Source organism: Entelurus aequoreus, linkage group LG13, assembly GCF_033978785.1.
Source record: "Entelurus aequoreus isolate RoL-2023_Sb linkage group LG13, RoL_Eaeq_v1.1, whole genome shotgun sequence".
Classification (NCBI taxonomy): Eukaryota; Metazoa; Chordata; class Actinopteri; order Syngnathiformes; family Syngnathidae; genus Entelurus; species Entelurus aequoreus.
Genome location: NC_084743.1, coordinates 69,295,418 through 69,316,075, shown reverse-complemented (window position 1 = coordinate 69,316,075; position 20,658 = coordinate 69,295,418). Strand labels below are relative to the sequence as shown.

General features: G+C 38.7%; 1 pseudogene; it reads right to left on the bottom strand.

Annotated features, from left to right (window-relative positions):
* The window catches only part of LOC133663041 (multiple epidermal growth factor-like domains protein 6), a 144,026-nt pseudogene that overhangs the window by 96,944 nt on the left and 26,424 nt on the right, over positions 1-20,658 (bottom strand).

Sequence of the window (20,658 nt, the reverse complement as noted above, 5' to 3'; positions counted from 1 at the left end):
CAGTTTATTTGCCGTAATGGAGGTGGTTATTATTTAGCTCAGGGGAGCGGCTCCACACTATGTATGGAGACACATAATTAGCTGCTAGCTGCTTGTCAGCCGGCTTGTCGATTTGCACATCCCTTTTAAATTGAACTGAATTTCACATATTTTTATGCTGATCATACAAAACAATACCATTTGTCTTAGTGCTGCACAGAATACACTTCTACAATATTTAGTGGGCATGGCAGAAAGTCTGTTTGAATGACTCTCATACTTCTTGGAGACGGCGGTCAGATAGGAAGATGACACAGCAACCTTTGCATCTGGACAATACATCATGGATCATCTTCTCTAACATCCATTAAGAATAACAATCGCATTTCTGCAAAAACTGCATGACATTTTAACAGTTTTTTGTTTGTTTGTTTGTTGATTTGCTTTTTTAAAAGATGACACCAGAACCACAAAATTCTACCATCACTGCTAGTTAAATTCCTCAGAGGTCAAAGCAGCACATTGTGTGTGTGTGTGTGTGTGTGTGTGTGTGTGTGTGTGTGTGTGTGTGTGTGTGTGTGTGTGTGTGTGTGTGTGTGTGTGTGTGTGTGTGTGTGTGTGTGTGTGTGTGTGTGTGTGTGTGTGTGTGTGTGTGTGTGTGTGTGGTCCAGACCCACGAAAACTGCCCTCTCCTAAATAGTATGGGTGTGAATTTTGGGGAACCTAACGACTCTATCCAATTCCTGGGGTGACAACTCCATTCAGAATTGATTCTCGATTCAACACGATTCTCGATTAAAATTCATCTCGCTGTTTGGAATAATAAAAATAAGGAAAGTTTTTCAAAACAGGTTACATGTTAGAAAATCTCATTCTAGTTGCATGGAAATGGCCTTAAAACATCTTCTTAAAAATGTATTCTTATATTAAAAAAAAAAAAATATATATATATATATATATATATATATATATATATATATATATATATATATATATAATTTTTCTTTAAATCTATTTTGGAAAATTATGACTCGATTTAAAGTCGAGATGAATAAGAATCCCGATTCAAATGTGAGTTTGTGCACCCCTACTAAATAGTGTAAAAGGGAAAACTACTTTTTGTTTTTTGTCCTTAAAGTCCTCCTGTATTAAGGAACCTATTTTCTGAGTTTGTGAACAATAACAACAGCAAAAAAAAACTAAATGCAATTGTGATAATAAGAATTATCGATCAAAGTCGCTGTAGTTCTGACTATATATTCATACTATATTCGGTATTGTTACTGTCTATATTTGTATCGAGTCGCCCACCTCTGTTTACACTCAAGAGCTCTTTTTATCGGTTAACATATCCTCATATGGTGTGTAATGTAACATGTTTAGCTATACCGCCAGTGATAACGATACTTGAAGGTATCGTAGTTTATTTGCTTTGACTTAGAAGTGGCTTTGCACTGCAAAGAGGGACACCACAGTGCTGTGATGACGCGGTTGTTTGCTTGTCACTGTCAAAATTGCGAAAACTCAGCATGAATGTGTCATCCACAAGCATTATCACGATATAACGATAGTATTAAAAGCTCTATCGTCGGCTATATGTGTATTATTCATATTGTGTATGTCAGTGATTTTTCAAACAACTAGTGTTACATGGGCTCCATCTCATGGTATGCCAAAGAATCACTTAATTGGTGTTTTATTTTCCGATATTCAAACACAGCGTTACTGTTTGTGTGAGTGTGAATTATATTTATATAGCGCATTTCTCTAGTGACTCAAAGCGCTTTTTTACATAGTTAAACCCAATAAGTTACATTTAAGTAACAAGGATGGCGGAAGCGGGAATCGAACCTGGAACCCTCAAGTTGCTGGCACGGCCGCTCTACCAACCGAGCTATACCGCCCACTGTTCACACCGTGTGTATTGTTACAGTGGCCAAAAATATAAACTATATTTGTTATTTAAGTTTGTCATGATCCGTGGCACGGATCATGTGTTGCTATATTCTGTTAGTTTTGGACTCCCTTAGTTCCTGTTTTTGTGCACCCTTGTTTGTTTTTATTTACCATGGGTGCTTATTGTTTCCACCTGTCTCTGATTGGTGCTCGGGACGCTCACTTGTTTCCCGAGCACTAATCAGAGGCACTATTTAATCCTGCCTTTGCCGGTCAGTCGGCCTGGCTTCATTGTTTACTATATGCAACCTGTTACGTTTGGTCTTCGTGTTTCCTAGCTCATGATTCCTGCTTTAAGTTTTTTCCTTAGCTTCCCGTGCGATCGGCACGCATTCCTTTTGCTAGTTTTCTGTTTTTGGTACTACGCGTTATTTTTTGATGATTAAATCTTGTTCCTACCTGCACGCCTTGTCCGGAGGGGTCCGTCTGCATCCCGGGAGAACGAACCCCGCAGTAAGCTGACAAAGTTAAATTAATGAATACTACTGTATTCTAATATTGGTTATTGTGTTGGCACTTGGAGAGCCAAGTGTTTTCTGAGGTGGTACTTGGTGCAAAAAGCCACATTGGAGTAATCAAATGACTGCTCTTCACCGGTTATACACAATAACTAAATTCCAAATAGTCTAAGTAAAATGTGTTTTTCCCTTCTGTTGGTCACCATAGCTCAGCACCCAATTTTCTTCCCCATAAACACGACCTCACATGTATTTTACACAAAAAACAATAAACGGAGGGCTTCACGGCAGCTGGGATTGCTTCCCTTAGTGTTCTCCAGTGTTTGGCCGTACGGCTATAAATTCTAACAAAGTGACAATATCCTGTCTGAAAGGTCAAAGGTCTGCAGTACTTGTTCACACCTGGAACGCTGAGGAACAAATGGGCCTTAGTAAATCGGCATGTTTATTTCTGCCAGACTGAGAGAGCCAAGTGTTCAGTTGACAGGTTTAGAGATCATCTGCTGACCGTGTTGTTCACTCACGACTTTACTGCCTGGAGTCAGGAGTCAGTTCATCTCCAGCAGGTCAGCCGTAGTAAAGAAGCCCCTTAAAGGCCTACTGAAATGAATTTGTTTTATTTAAACGGGAATAGCAGATCCATTCTATGTGTCATACTTGATCATTTCGCGATATTGCCATATTTTTGCTGAAAGGATTTAGTATAGAACAACGTCGATAAAGTTCGCAACTTTTGGTCTCTGATAAAAAAAAACCTTGCCCCTACCGGAAGTAGCGTGACGTTGTCAGTTGTTCACTCCCTCATATTTTCCTATTGTTTTCAACGCAGCTAGAGCTATTCGGACCATTACCCCATTAATTTGAGCGAGGATGAAAGATTTGTGGACGAGGAACGTTAGAGTGACGGACTAGAATGCAGTGAAATACATTTTTTTTTTCGCTCTGACCGTAACTTAGGTACAAGCTGGCTCATTGGATTCCACACTCTCTCCTTTTTCTATTGTGGATCACGGATTTGTATTTTAAACCACCTCGGATACTATATCCTCTTGAAAATGAGAGTCGAGAACGCGAAATGGACATTCAGTGCCTTTTATCTCCACGACAATACATCGGCGAAACGCTTTAGCTATGAGCTAACGTGACAGCATCGTGCTTTAACTGCATATAGAAACAAAAAAAATAAACCCCTGACTGGAAGGATAGATAGAAAATCAACAATACTATTAAACCGTGGACATGTAAATACACGGTTAATGCTTTCCAGGCTGGCGAAGGTTAACAATGCTGTGCTAACAACGCCATTGAAGCCTAATTAGCAACCGGACCTCACAGAGCTATGCTAAAAACATTAGCTCTCCACCTACGCCAGCCAGCCTTCATCTGCTCATCAACACCCGTGCTCACCTGCGTTCCAGCGATCGGCGGAAGGACGAAGAACTTCACCCGATGCGTTTGGCGGCCCGGAGACGTAGGAAGTCAAGGTGAGGTCGCCGGTTAGCGCGTCTGCTCTCCAACAAAGTCCTCCTGGTTGTGTTGCTGTAGTCCGCTGCTAATACACCGATCCCACCTACAACTGTCTTCTTTGCAGCCTTCATTGTTCATTAAACAAATTGCAAAAGATGTCCAGAATACTGTGGAATTATGAAATGAAAACAGAGCTTTTTGTATAGGATTCTACGGGGTACCATAACTTCCGTTTAACTGACTACGTCACGTGCATACGTCATCATACCGCGACGTTTCAGCCGGATATTTCCCGGGAAAATTTAAATGTCACTTTATAAGTTAACCCGGCCGTATTGGCATGTGTTGCAATGTTAAGATTTCATCATTGATATATAAACTATCAGACTGCGTGGTCGGTAGTAGTGGGTTTCAGTAGGCCTTTAAAATAATGTAAAAATCTTTCTTAACAGTCCTTCCATTCATTGTGTGAATGCTGCAAATCCTTCTCCTCGCACATGTTTTTCAAACTATTCCACTTTTAATATGTTGATTGATTGATTGATTGATTGATTGAGACTTTTATTAGTAGATTGCACAGTACAGTACATATTCAGTACAATTGACCACTAAATGGTAACACCCGAATACGTTTTTCAACTTGTTTAATTCGGGGTCCACGTTAATCAATTCATGGTAAAAATACCGACTCTGGTGGGACTCGAACCCACAACTTTTGAATATATTTTTTTAAGTATTCTGTCTGGACGTCCAATGCGCTGTCCATTGCGCCACAGAGCCATTCAGCTTATTCATTACATGCGAGCTATCATTTATCCCCCCACAATTCCCACATTTTCCGCAAATCCATATTTTTTCCCTATATGAATTGAATGCACAATTTTTCAAACATCCATATTTTCCACATTTCTCAACCACCATCTACACATTCCAGTCATACTTGACATGCAAACTAACAAGTTTCTGCATTTCCCAGAATTACAAGGAATCTTTTTTCGGGGTTGTGTTCTCCAGGATGCGGAAGGAAGCGTCAGAAGGAGCGTGCAGGTAGGAATCATTTAATTCCACTGGCAGGGCAAAAAAAAACAAAAAAACAAAGTGCACGAGAAGCCCATGGCAAAACCATAAATACCAAGTGTAGAACATAAAGCAGTCGCATAAAGCAAACAAAAGAGCAAAATGTCAGCAAAGACGAATATTGATTCCGTGTCGACTTCATGGCGAAACAGGTATAAAAAGAGGCATGATTGTCAGTGGCAGCAGGCGTGTCCGAATCTATAAGCAGAGGCTGGTGTGTCCACTCAGTTCACTTAGCAACAAGAAAGGTTAAGAAAAGGAGGAAAACAGCACCAAACTAACAATAATAATAAACACAAAACAAAAAAAACCTGGGATGACAGGTCATGAAATGAATGGGCATTTTTTCAAACTTCTAAATTTTCCACATTTCTCAACCTATTCCAAAATCAAAATGCTCCTTGATAATGTTAGTCATTTGCGAGCATTGATTGATTGATGGATTGAAACTTTTATTAGTAAATTGCAAAGGAAGACAATACATTATAGGAAACTGTACAGTGTACACAGTACAGTACATATTCCGTACAATTGACCACTAAATGGTAACACCCGAATAAGTTGTTCAACTTGTTTAAAGGCCTACTGAAACCCACTACTACCGACCACGCAGTCTGATAGTTTATATATCAATGATGAAATCTTAACATTGCAACACATGCCAATACGGCCGGGTTAACTTATAAAGTGCAATTTTAAAATTCCCGCCACACTTCCGGTTGAAAAACTCCTTTGGATATGATTTATGCGTGTGACGTCACAAAAGCAACGGAAGTGGTTGGACCCCATCGGACCCGATAGAAAAGCCTCTTGTTTTCTTCGACAAAATTCCACAGTATTCTGGACCTCTGTCTTGGTGAATCTTTTGCAATTTGTTTAATGAACAATGGAGGCTGCAAAGAAGAACGTTGTAGGTGGGATCGATCGGTGTCTCAGCGGCTAAGTACAATACTTACAGCAACACAACAAGGACTACTTACTACGCCTACCCGATGCTTGCCGCCAAACCCACGGATGAAGTCCTTCGTCGTGCCGTTGATCGCTGGAATGCAGGTGAGCACGGCTGTTGATGGGAAGATGAGGGCTGGCTGGCGTAGGTGGGGCGCTAATGTTTTTATCATAGTTCTGTGAGGTCCGGTTGCTAAGTTGCTAAATTAGCCTTAGCGTCATTAGCAACAGCATTTTTAAGCCTTACCAGGCTGAGAATTTTTAACCGTGTAGTTACATGTACATGGTTTAATAGTATTGTTGGTCTTCTGTCTATCCTTCCAGTCAGGGGTTTATTTATTTTGTTTCTATCTTCATTTGAGAACGATGCTATCACGTTAGCTCAGTAGCTAAGTGTGTTACCGATGTATTGTCTTGGAGATAAAAGTCACTTTAAATGTCCATTTCGCGTGGTCGACTCTCATTTTCAAGAGGATATAGTATCCGAGGTGGTTTAAAATACAAATCCGTGATCCACAATAGAAAAAGGAGAGAGTACATAGTTCTGTGAGGTCCGGTTGCTAAGTTGCTAAATTAGCCTTGGCGTCGTTAGCAACAGCATAGTTAAGCCTTACCAGGCTGAGAATTTTTAACCGTGCAGTTACATGTACATGGTTTAATAGTATTTTTAATCTTCTGTCTATCCATCCAGTCAGGGTTTTTTTTTATTTAGTTTCTATCTGCATTTGAGACTGCTATGCTATCACGTTGGCTACGTAGCTAGGTTAGCTTCTATGTTTTTAGCTTCGAAAAGCTGAATATTATTAATCGTGTATTTACATGTTCATGGTTTAATAGTATTTTTGATCTTCTGTCTATCCATCCAGTCAGGGTTTTTTTAAATTTAGTTTCTATCTGCATTTGAGACTGATGCTATCACGTTGGCTACATTGCTAGGTTAGCTTCTATTTTTTTTAGCTTCGCAAAGCTGAATATTATTAATCATGTATTTACATGTTCATGGTTTAATAGTATTTTTGATCTTCTGACTATCCATCCAGTCAGGGTTTTTTTTTATTTAGTTTCTATCTGCATTTGAGACTGCTATGCTATCACGTTGGCTACGTTGCTAGGTTAGCTTCTATTTTTTTAGCTTCGCAAAGCTGAATATTATTAATCGTGTATTTACATGTTCAGTCACTGTGAATGTCCATTTCGCGTTCTCGACTGTCATTTTCAAGAGGATATAGTATCTGAGGTGGTTTGAAATACAAATCTGTGATCCACAATAGAAAAAGGAGAGAGTGTGGAATCTAATGAGCCAGCTTGTACCTAAGTTACGGTCAGAGCGAAAAAAGATACGTCCATCACTGCCTCTCAAGTCCTTCACTGTAACGTTCCTCATCTACGAATCTTTCATCCTCGCTCAAATTAATGGGGTAATCGTCACTTTCTCGGTCCGAATCTCTCTCGCTCCATTGTAAACAACGGGGAATTGTGAGGAATACTAGCTCCTGTGACATCACGCTACTTCCGGTACAGGCAAGGCTTTTTTTATCAGCGAGCAAAAGTTGCGAACTTTATCGTCGATTTTCTCTACTAAATCCTTTCAGCAAAAATATGGCAATATCGCGAAATGATCAAGTATGACACATAGAATGGATCTGCTATTCCCGTTTAAATAAAAAAAATTCATTTCAGTAGGCCTTTAAGTCGGGGTCCATGTTAATCAATTCATGGTAAATGCATGCTAACATTACCATGGGAAGTCTTTTAGCCATAATAGTAGGTGTACACAACAAAGTCATATATTTTGGTATTTGACCTATGTTATCTGTTAGCATGCCAAGTTTTTGTTCAAGTTTGTGCTCCAGGGTACCGCCCTGGATCTGGACCTGGTTGGGGACCTGCGGACCCCAGATCCCCGGCTTATTTTCAGTCTTATTTTCTGTCAAATTACATGCCTGGTATAAATCGGTGTTAAAAAAAAGGCCCAATTTTTTCGAAAGCAACTTTCCACTAAAGTCTATTAACATTTTGTGAAACTTGGCAGCCTTGACGTTAGTTAGCATGTTAGCTTTTTTTTTGCTGATTCTGCCGATATACACCTCAGAATCATGTATTTTGGTAAATGATGCATGCTAATGTTTGTATGCTAGCTTTTTCGCAAATGTTTGTGTGTATACACTTCAAAGATAAATATTTTGTTATTTGACGCATGTTAAATGTTAGCATGCCAAATTTTTCAAGTAGTTATATAGTAGTAGTAGCACTTTTGGTATGCCAACATTTTTAGTAATATTTGTTAGCATGCTAACATTAACATGATAACGTTAGCATGTTAGATTTGTTTTCGCTAATTTTGCCACTATACACCTCAAAGTCATATATTTTGGTATTTGATGCATATTCAACTTTAGCATGCCAATTTTTGAAGCAAGTTTTGCCGTGATATACCTCACCCATGTATTTTGCTAATTGATGTATACGAATATGAGCATGCTAGGTTGTTTAGCTCACTTTGCAGATATGCACCTTAGAGTTGTATTTTTTTACTACTTGACACTGTCTGGCTAGCATGCTAACTGTTAGCATTACAGTCCTGCTTCTGCTTTTCACTATTCACACGCAATTTCTACCAAAATTGCTTTTTCTAGTTAACACAGGATTAGTGCATGTGCCTCACAATACGAAGGTCCTGAGTTCAATCCCAAGCTCGGGATCTTTCGGTGTGGAGTTTGCATGTTCTCCCCGAAACTGCGTGGGTTCCCTCCGGGTACTCCGGCTTCCTCCCACCTCCAAAAACATGCATCTGGGGATAGGTTGATTGGCAACACTAAATTTGCCCTAGTGTGTGAATGTGAGTGTGAATGTTGTCTGTCTATCTCTGTTGGCCCTGCGATGAGATGGCGACTTGTCCAGGGTGTATCCCGCCTTCCGCCCGAATGCAGCTGAGATAGGCTCCAGCAGCCCCCGCAACCCAGAAAGGGACAAGTGGTAGAAAATGGATGGATGGATACAGTGGAACCTCATTTCACGAACCCCTCATTGTGCAAACTTTTCGGTACACAAACGACAGACCAAATGAAAATAAGCTTTGTTGTACGAACCTTCGCCAGCGTACGAGCGTTTCATCCACCTATTGCCTTGCAGCACAGCTATTGGGGTCTGTCCATGCTCATTCAGTCAGCTCAGCAGTGCTGTCTTTTGCCGCTATGTTAGCTATACTCTACAGTGCTACTTTGTGTGCTTTTTAAGTGTGTTTTTTAGCCTTTTTACAGCATTTTCCTAGTTTTGCTAGCTTAATATGAGTCAAAAGAAAGCAATGGAGAAGCTATGTGTGGTTTGAACAACCCCCCTCTATTCCACTGCACACCAAGAAGATTAACCAACAAGATAAAGCTGATTTTTTTTTTTTTAATTCCTAATCATTGTAGCGACCTGGCTGTTGAAGTTAAGGAATTTTGACATTTTAAACTGTGGGTGCGCCACAGGGCTAGTGACAGCGTGTGTGCGTAACAGCAGGGTGGCTGTAAATGAGAACAGTTCAGCTTGTTGTTTGTTTGGATTTGGTATTAAATAGAAAGTAGATCTATCACCCCCTTGATATGTTTGTTCGATATACAGTGCTGTACTTAATATTGTGTTCAAAGTGTCCAAACATACTAAAATATGGAATTTTGTTGAGGCTAAAACCCATTATTCATGTTTATTTTGTTTCTTTTGGAGAAATTTGCTTCAAATGACTAACTTTTCTATTTGCGAACCCTAATGAAGACCCAATTAAGTTTGTAAATTGAGGTTCCACTGTATGAACAATTCTGATAACTCAACCAAACATGCAGAAACCAGAATGACTACGGCCCATCTGTGTCGTATAAAAAATGTTGGTAAGTTGTCAAATTATCCATTCTTAAAAACTTTACTATTGGACAGCCTAACAAGTCTGAAGGTTCTGTGAAAATATGAACAAAAGACGTCTGTATGCAGATATGTAGTTCGAAAATAAGGCTGATGATTACACAGATAATAAAGTGCAGCAATGCCTTCTGACAGACTGTTGGCAGTAATATACCATAAAGCAGCCATGTTTGTGCAGAGAAGGCCTGCAGCCAGTGTCAACAATGCACATTTTATTGCACACAAACAAAGACCTGACATTTATTGGCCATGTGTGTAAGGTCAGTCAGTGCATTGTGTATTTACAATATGACCATACTTTGTCATGTGCTACAACCATTTGGTTAAATACGAGTGCAGCGTTGGACCGGAGCACTGAATAGTTTTTTTTCTGTTTGATATAATTTCCTGTCCTGGTGCTCTTGTTTTGATAACATTTCATGTTTTTGTCTCTGTGTTTTACAGCACCTTGACCTTGTGTTTGTTGTCCTGTCAACACACCTGTTCCACATTCTTAATTAATCGGGTGACGTCACATCTGTAAAAGTCTGCTGCCACTCGCTGCCGCACCAAAGCGAAGTGCTATCTTTCTATTTGTGTGATTCTAATTGTTTAACAGCTTTCTTTATTCCTTCTCCCACATATGTAGTAGTCTTATCAAACTTACAAAGCATTCGCTCTCTATGCTTTGTCCCAATTCAGGGTATGCATCTTTCGAAGGGCGAATTTGAAGGCCGCTTACGTCACAATGCTGCGCGAAAGCTGTCCCATTTGATTCAAATTCGAAGGCTCCTCCAAATGTAGCCGACGAATGCGCTCTCCTTTTCCCTGAATTCGGAGGATGCACCGCGACTATCCTTCGTGGCCTCCCATATCCCAAGATGCTTTGCGCGCCTTTGTTCAACCCGGATATTTTTGACGAAGAACTCCTCCTTTTTGACGCATCCTTTGGAGCTGCCTCCGAAGGTCCAGCCTTCTGAGGCTGCGTAGGCCGGGTCCTCCGAAGGATGCAGACCCTGAATTGGGACACAGCTTTTGTTTCTCCGCCTTTCTTCCAGCTCGCTAGCTCCTAAGCTAGCGAAGCTAAGCTAGTCTCGGTCCAAAGCTACTGTGCTGTTCGCGGCTCAAAAGCTAACTAGCTAGCTGCTAAGTCAGCGAAGCTAAGCTAGTCCCGGTCCAAAGTCACTGTGCTCCGAAGGCGTCTGCTCCCTCACGCCGCTGCTACTCTTCGCCTATTGCTCCGAAGACAACAAGAACTCGGCTCGGTGAAAGAAACAAAGTGAGTTTTGCTCCCTGTTCTTCGTTCACCGTTCTCATGAATAGGTTGGCCCTTTAAGAGGACCGTGTCCGCCAGTTAGAGCAGCGTAATTTCGTAACTTTTGACGCCGCAGACACGTTTGCTAGCGTTAGCTGTAGCAAGCTGAGAAACTCAGTTTGTAGCAGCCCTAAGCGGCCTACAAGCCACGGTCAACCTCTTGAGACGCATAATAGATTTAACCCTTTAGCTAGTCCTACACCCCAGTCTACCGGGCACCACACCTTCACCCGGAACATACAGCTCAGTAAACCAGCCATAATTAAGTGTATTCTCGGGACCAGAGGACCCGACATTTGAAGCGAGTCTTAGGGAACTGACTCGCAACAGGTGTAGTTAACATGTACGACAGGCTAATCGTCCCACTTGCTACGCAAACATAGTTGTATACGTCGGCTCCAATGACACTAGGATGAGACAGTCAGAGATTACAAAGAGGAACATAGTTAGGACTTGTAATCTCGCTATAAAGATGTCTTGGCATCGAATACTTGTCTCTGGCCACCTGCCTACGAGAGGCAATGATAAGAGGTATAGCAGATTAGTCTCGCTTAACAAGTGGCTGGCTAGTTTTTGTAGAGAACAAGGATTAACGTTTATTGATAATAGGCCCTCTTTCGGGGCAAACCAGGCTTGCTGAGGAGGGACGGCCTTCACCTTAACCAGGAAGGCGCCATCGCTTTATCTAGAAATATAGATTACCATTTGAGTCACGCTTGACTAACTACACTAGAGCAAAGTCGGACACAGGCAACTACAGTGTCTGTTAGCCCGGGTGAGGAGTCAGTTGAGCGAGAACTAACTAACTCGCATAAGGTTTTTCTGTAGTGACTGTGCCAGAGGTGGACATGCATTCTACTGAGGTGGCAATCATTGTCTCCCAAAGAGCTATTAGGTAAAGGTCCCCACATCTGTCATCTATCAGTTTTTTTCTTGCAGCCCTTTGAGACATTTGTGATTAAGGCCTACATAAGTAAACTTTGATTGATAGATTGATTGATTGATAATTAGTTCTATTTACTTCCACCTTCTCCCCTCCTTTCATGCTGGGGCAATATGAATCCCTTCCCTACTGTACACTGAAGTGTGCAGGTATTCATCCTGTTGTGGCCAGTGATGTATAACATAGCGTAAAGATTTTAATATAAAAGAAGTAAAAAGGCTTGACATCAATATCTTACGAGAGTTATAATTAGTATGGGATGTCTAAAGCTAGAACATTGATAACATCATGAGAACCCCCCCGTCTTTATTCATTAGGACAACTAATTAGTAACAAACAGTTCAGGAATCACAAGCTGTGCAGACACTCGTAAAAAGTGAGTTTGTACACACTGGCAGTATTCGGGTGTTTATCTTACCTTGACATGCCTTGCCATCTGGGCCCAACTTGCTGCCCTCAGGACACTTGCAGTAGTAGCTGCCAATAGCATTGCAACAGTACCCTTCACAGCCTCCCTTGTCCACGTCGCATTCATTCACATCTGAAAGACAATAGTTTCATTAATAGCTGTTGTCAGTTGCATAAACAGTCTTTATTTCAACACTCAAAGTGAAAATTGCTTCCAGGTTCATTTAGCTCCATCAGTTTTGTGAAAGGCTATTTGTGCACTGTGGGTCCTATTATGCATGGAAAGTTAAACTCCTCTATTTGCCAAACATTCCTGAAGTTCCAATTGCAAGCGTGTTTCTGAAGTGATACGGTACCGATTTAATGCAATTTGCATTTAATGCAAAAAGTTGAAGCATACAATATTTCCAAAATGTTTCAAACTTGGGGCATTAGGCCAACACTTGAGACGGGGAGTCCATAAAACATATTCTCAATCCTTACAATAAGACATATTCTTTCAAAATACTCAAATAAGAATAAAATCATCAGCATAGAGAAAATAAAATAATGTTTTTCTGTGATTGGCTGGCGACCAGTTCAGGGTGTGTCCAGCCCAAAAGATAAGCGATAGAATAGGGGTCCTCTAGCTACGGGTCCAGCCCGCGGGATGTCACAAGAAAAAACAATTAAATAATTATTTATATAATATATGTTTATATAATATATATTATTTTAGCTGAATGAATAAAATAACATTTTAAAATAATAAATTTATTTTCCAATTCATTTATTTTGATTTTATTATATATGTATTTATATCTATGTATGTATATATATATATATATATATATATATATATATATATATATATATATATATATATATATATATATATATATATGCATGTAATATATATAATATATATTTATATGTATGTATATATATAAACATATATATATATATATGTGCATATATATATATATATATATATATATATATTCATATGCATGTAATATGTATATATATATATATTTATATGTATGTATATATATAAACATATATATATATATGTATATATATATATATATATATATATATATATATATATATATATATATATATATATATATATATATATATATACATTTATATGTGTATATGTATATATATATATAAGGGTATATGTATATATGTGTTTATATGTGTATGTATATATGCATGTTATAAGTATACATATATATGTATGTGTGTATAAATACAGTATGTGTGTATAATGTATATAAAGATATACATATATATGGTATGTATTATTTTAGCTGAATAAAAAAAATAAAAATTTACAATTCATAAGTTAATTTATTTGAATTTTATTTTATATTATTTTTTTGCCAGCCTGGCACCCAGCCAAATTCTTTTGACTTAACGTGGCCCCCGAGTCAAAATGTTTGGGGACCCCTGCGGTAGGCTATAGAAAGAGAATAAATTAATGGAACCTATTTCAATTTTAGCTGGCTGCTACAATCTATATCAGCTTTCTGTGATACCATTAAATATTTGGCATGCTTTTAAAATAGACTACAGAAGAAGAACTCTGCAGGATGGGTCGCCTTTTCAAACAAAATTATCAGGCCACACCCACTCTCTGTCTGAGGACAGGCGGGGGGTTGCCTGGGGGTGAGACTTTTAGTGCAAAGAAGTCCATTATTCAGATTAGATTTGTTTATAAGTGGTAAATTGACACTTTTTTTGCTTACTGTACAAAATGCAGTCATTAATTAGGCAGATAATTAAATAACATGAGACCCCGAACCAAAACCACTCAAAATATTAAAAATCATTAATATTTTATTGTATTTGAAGAATAGCATTTAAGAGCAGCATGACTAACCATTGGGTGTGAAGCTTCAGCAAGCACACAGCCACATAAAACATTTCAATATTTTGATGTAATAAAGCGAGTGAACAATTCTTAGTAAATATTAATGAGACCATTAAGGGTTCCTTAGAATAGTCGACTATTTGATAATTCTGATTCTGATTCTGATTCAACTTCTAACCTCGCAGTCGAATTGTCCAACATTGAACCTCCCTCCTGCCCCTGTATTAAAAAGTTGTTGGTTTCAAAACCACTTTATAATGCCTTCATACCATTTGTGGTATACCATATAAGTGAAAGTTACAAATCCTTGAGATCGCGTGCGGCTGCAGCGGCAATATCAGCATCTGTCTCGATGCACACAGCTCGGCAGGCTCTATGACAGATGAAGGAAGCTCATCCCCTGAACTTTTCCCTCCGTTTCAGGTTACTAAATCGATTGTTTGGGTGGAGGAAGAACATCGCCCGACGTTTTAAGTGTGCTAGCACAGTGATCCTCAAACTATGGTACTAATGGTACGCAGGCTCCATCTAGTGGTACACCAAATATTAGATTAATTATTTAAGCACAGTGTTTAATTTCCCTATATTCAAACACAGTGTTATTGTTCAAACTTTGTGTAATGTCACCGTGTCCAAAATAGTAAATATTCTTTTTTTGTTTTTAATGAAAACTTAGACCTACTGCGCTACTGTATTTAAATGTCGGTCATTATGGTGGCACCAACCATCGCTGTATATGCCGCAGTACATTCAAAGACAAGTTAAAGCTGCGCTGACATGAACTAATAACATGTAACTAATATTTGACTAATAGCTATATAATAATAATAAGACTAACCTTTAATATATTAGGTCCACAAATAGCCTACTAACTCGCTATGAAAGATAAAGCATGCTAACATGGCTAACACCAGCTAGCTAGCATGACGCAAAGAATAAAAGGTCTGTGTACCTTCCGTTCATTCTATTTCCAATTTTGAAACGCAAATCAAAAAACAAAATTAGAGCCGATTTTCGATTTTTACTATGCATGGCAGATTTTAAAACAAACAAAAAAGGGTTGATTTTAATTAAAATATTGCCATAAAATTGGATTTTGTGCTGTTTTCAATTTATGGATTTAAATTTTTCCAGATAAACACAAAAATCTAAAAAAAATGTTTATCCAAAATGCAAAAATGCGTGTTTATCTGTGTAATAACAAATTGAACCGGAAGCAGTATTTTAGCTTTTCCTTTGCGTTTAGCATGTTTTTAGTATAACGGTAACATCTTTGTTCAGCAGGAGTCCTATTGTCGTTTTTAAAAAGTGCCATTAAATAGTTGTCCAACTTTTGTTTCGTAAATGAAAATAGAATAAATGGTCCGAAATTTGTTTTTTGATTTGCATTTAAGAATTTGAAATAGAATGAACGGAAGGTACACGGACCATAGAAGCCCAGGCGTAATGTTGTTGTGTTTTACTTCAACGCTAACATTAAATTACAAATGAGGCGGCAAATTAGTCAAAACTCATCAAATACACATTTTAACGAATTGTCGTGTATGGGAAATAAAAAACGGGAAAAACAATAGTTTTTTTTCTTATTTTATTTTGAAACAGAAAATAAAAATGAAAAACAAAGCATTCTTCTTTTTTAGTGTCATAGCGCAATAAACAGATCTAAAAGAAAAAAAAACGGTTTGATTTCCATTTGATATTTCATAAAACAAAAAGGAAAAACACCAGTCAGCAGCACACGGGGGGACAGACCGAAAAGGAGGGTGTAGGGAGGGGACCAAAACATGTTTTTTTCATTTTATGACAGCGGAACCAGAAGTTTTTACTTAAAGACAAACGCGGATTGTTCTTTAGGAAAAACAAAATAACACAATAAACAGTGTTGTGTTGTATCCTGCGTTTATATATACAAATATATTGATCCATGTTCTGTTTGACTAACGAGCAGCATAGCTCGGTTGGTAGAGTGGCCGTGCCAGCAACTTGAGGGTTTCGGGTACGATTCCCGCTTCCGCCATCCTAGTTACTGCCGTTGTGTTCTTGGTCAAGACACTTTACCCACCAGCTCCCAGTGCCACCCACACTGGTTTAAATGTAACTTTGATATTGGGTTTCACTATGTAAAGCGCTTTGAGTCATTAGAGAAAAGCGCTATACAAATATAATTAATTTCACTTCACACTAACGATATAACACTGCACCGTTTTTTTTCCTTAGAGGCAAATCCACGCTCTCGACTATAACTATCCACTTCTGCTTCTGGTGTCGAAATATGAAAAGAACTTCTCTTTTTGTATGTGTTCTTCATTTCTGCTGACTGATGATTTAAGTTTTTGTTACGTGAATTATAAAATTAAAATCTTGTAGATCTTTTAAATAGATCTTCTTGTTGCTTTTCAACACTTAAAAAGAAAAACGCTTTGTTTTTCAATTTTATTATATATTTTATCAAATGAAATTCCAATAAACCAATTGTTTTTTGTGTTTTAGTTCCCATTCATGAAATTAAAAATTCAATGACCCGTGGACTTTTTTTGATGTGTGCTTTGTCTAGGTCAGTGATTCTCAAACGGTGGTACGCCAAAGCATCACTTAATTAATTATTCAAACACAGTGTTACTGTTCAAACTGTGTGTAATGTTACAGTGACCAAACATACTTGTTAAATAAAGCCTCTGCCTTGTTTTCAATGAATATTTAGGCTTACTATGCTACTGTATTTTATTGTTGGTCATTAGGGTGGTACTTGGAGTGCCAGGGTGGTACTTGGTGAAAAAAAGTTAGAGTATCTCGCGTGTCACCGAGATGGGGGGGCAATTTAAACAAAGGCTGGTATGACCCCTATAACGTCACATGACATACAGTACAGGCCAAAAGTTTGGACACATCTTCTCATTTCAATGCGTTTTCTTTATTTTCATGACTATTTACATTGTAGGTTGTCACTGAAGGCATCAAAACTATGACACCTGTGAAGTGCATGGATGTAATCTGCTCAATGCTAGATTAAGTTTCAAATATGAAGGTAGGCCATAATTCATAAATAACTAAAACGATTGTTGATCATAAATTTAGGAACTTTTTAATTACATTTCTCCACTGCTAAAAAGCAAGTATTTTCCAGTTAGGCCTGTTTTCAAGTATCCCTGAATGCATTACAACACATGTCTGATATTTATACCATTTCGTTAACCGCATACATCTGATTGATGATAGCACACACATGCCAAATCGATGCCACCCAGGAATATTACTATAAATGACACCAAAGTCACACAAAATGTGCTGGGATTAAAATGATTCTAATTATTTGAGCAGCATGGTGGCCAGGGGGTGAGAACATCAGCCTCACAGTCTTTGGATCGGGGTTTGAATCTTAGTTGGAACACCTCTGTGTAGAGTTTAAAAGCACTTTCTGTGTGTGTGACAACGAAGGTCATCCGAGTAGACTGCAACAAGAAAATGGAGTGGTGCAACAAAGTGGAGACTGTGGAGTTAAACACAGATCCAGGCCAAGGTACAGGCAGCAACAGAATAAGCTTATGTTAGCATGCGTGTTTGTTGTGGTAATTTCTAGCCATGCATCTTCAAATGTTGAAATGGCTTCATGACTCTTTCTTCAACTGGTTTTACTGGGCTTTCTTCCGCCCCACTTTATGTAAAAGTCAGTTTTAAACAAAACATTTACAATTTGCGCCGGTTTTCGTAAACCGTCTCAGTTATCGTACGGTCCAACATTACGCGTAACAAACTACAGTGGAACCTCGATTTACGAAACCTTCTATTTTCAAACTTTTTGGTTTGCCAACCATGTGTCGGTTTATGAACGCTTCATTCATTCATTTTGTGTGCCACTGGAAGCCTTAAGGCGATTCCATTTTTGAAAACATCACTTCCTGTGCAGTACAGGACACACAGGGCACTGCCATTTTGGATAGGTGGACATCCTGTTTACGTAGTCCATTACTCTTCAGTACTTCAGCGTGTGTTTCACCAAGTTTTGTTTATTTTGGTTACTCAATATGGGTTGAAAAAACCAACAAACCGGCTTGGAAAGATGGAGGGATTCGCTGTGGACTTAAAAATGACTATTTGCGAGGAGTACGGCAATGGCGCACACATTGCTGATTTGGCTCGCAAATACGAAAGAAACACGTCCACAATTACAACTACTGTCAATAAGGACGTTTATATGGTTGCTGACTTTGCCGAAGGGGCTTAATATCTACGCGAGGATAGAGAGAAAATGCAAAACTAGGTCGGGAAAACTGTTGCTCATGTGGATTGATGCATTGGATTTGGAATAGAAATGCTAAAGGTTAGCATTGTCAATTTTACATGGCGAGTTGGTAATCAAAACTTCAACTAAGATGCATGTTACAGTTCAACAGCTGGTGTGTAATAAGTACAATACTTCCAGAATAAACACTTGGTAGGACGCAACAAAAGAAAATATTGGCACAATCAACTTAATAGCAATGACTACTTCCTGGCTACGACAAGACACTGTAGTCTATACATTACTGCCATCAAACGACTTGCAACTGCATGCCGGATCTACTATACAGCGTGATTCAAAAAGAATACGCCAAAATCACTCGATATTTCAAAAATGAAAAACAAAAGAAAACCTAGCTTGAAAACATGTGTTCTACATAACTTTGAGTATTTATTTCATGCTTTACAAGTGCTCAATATGGCCACTACCGGCAGCGCGGACAAAATCACGACGATATGAGAATTCCTCCCAAACGCCCCAGGATGTTGCGATCCACAGTGTCGATTGCTGCTGTTATTCGATCTTTCAAGTCATCGATATTTGCTGGCAACAGTGGAACATAAACGTTGTCTTTAACATTCCCCCACAGAAAAAAGTCACACACAGTTAGATCCTAGGATCTGTCTATCAGTCTAGTACAATGCTTTAGAACTGAATAAATGTGTGATGATTTCGGCATATTCTTTTTTAATCACCCTGTATAATACAGTATATTACAGCAGTGTTTTTCAACCACTGTGGTGTGCCGCGGCACACTGGTGTGCCGTGAAATACAGTCTGGTGTGCCGTGGGAGATTGTCTAATTTCACCTATTTGTCGTTAAAAATAATTAATAATTATAGTCTGCAAATGATGTGTTGTTGTTGAGTGTCGGTGCTGTGTAGCGCTCGGCAGAGTAACCGTGTAATACTCATATCAGTAGGTGGCAGCTGGTAGCTAATTGCTTTGTAGATGTCGGAAACAGCAGGAGGCAGTGTGCAGGTAAAAAGGTGTCTAATGCTTCAACCAAAAATAAACAAAAGGTGAGTGCCCCTAAGAAAAGGCATTGAAGCTTAGGGAAGGCTATGCAGAACGAAACTAAAACTGAACTCGCTACAAAGTAAACAAAAACAGAATGCTGGACGACAGCAAAGACTTACTGTGGAGCAAAGACGGCGTCCACAATGTACATCTGAACATGACATGACAATTAACAATGTCCTCACAAAGAAGGATAAAAACAACTGAAATATTATTGATTGCTAAAAAAAAGTAGATGCGGGAAATATCGCTCAAAGGAAGACATGAAACTGCTACAGGAAAATACTAAAAAAACAGGAAAAGCCACCAAAATAGGAGCGCAAGACAAGAAGTAAAACACTACACACAGGAAAACAGCAAAAAATACAAAATAGGTCAGGGCGTGATGTGACAGGTCATGACAATACACCTACTTTGAGACAAGAGCTATAGTGATGCATGGTTGGTTGTGGTTTAAAGTCATATCCAAAAATTGCAACAACAACTTTTTTACTGTCAACTGAGTTTCGTTTTTAGTGATTTCTGCTGGTGGTGTGCCTCCAGATTTTTTCAACGCAAAAAATGTGCCTTGGCTCAAAAAAGGTTAAAAAACACTGCATTACACTACCGTCAGTCTACCCCAGGGTAGCTGTGGCTACGAAAGTAGCTTACCACCACCAGGTGTGAATGAATGATGGGTTTTTAACATGTAAAGCGACTTTGGGTACTTAGAAAAGCGCTATATAAATCCCAGGTATTATTATTATTATTATTACTTGTAAATGAGACACAGAAGTGTAAGAAAACAACTGCTCAGTGTTGAAAAAAATTATATTTTTTTAAACAATTAACATTTATTAACACATTTGAACACACAAAAGTACAGAAAATTGTTATCGTTAAGTATCAATTCCCAGAAACCAGGAATTGGTACCATATCGATTCCAATGTGAAAGTTACCCATCCCTAGCGATGCACCACTGTAGTCATATAGTGGAAGTGGAAAAGCACAGGGCTCAAACCCGAGACCCTCCGATCCCCAAGCCAAGTCCTTGAACCCCTTTTCTTTGATCAACCCACACATTTACT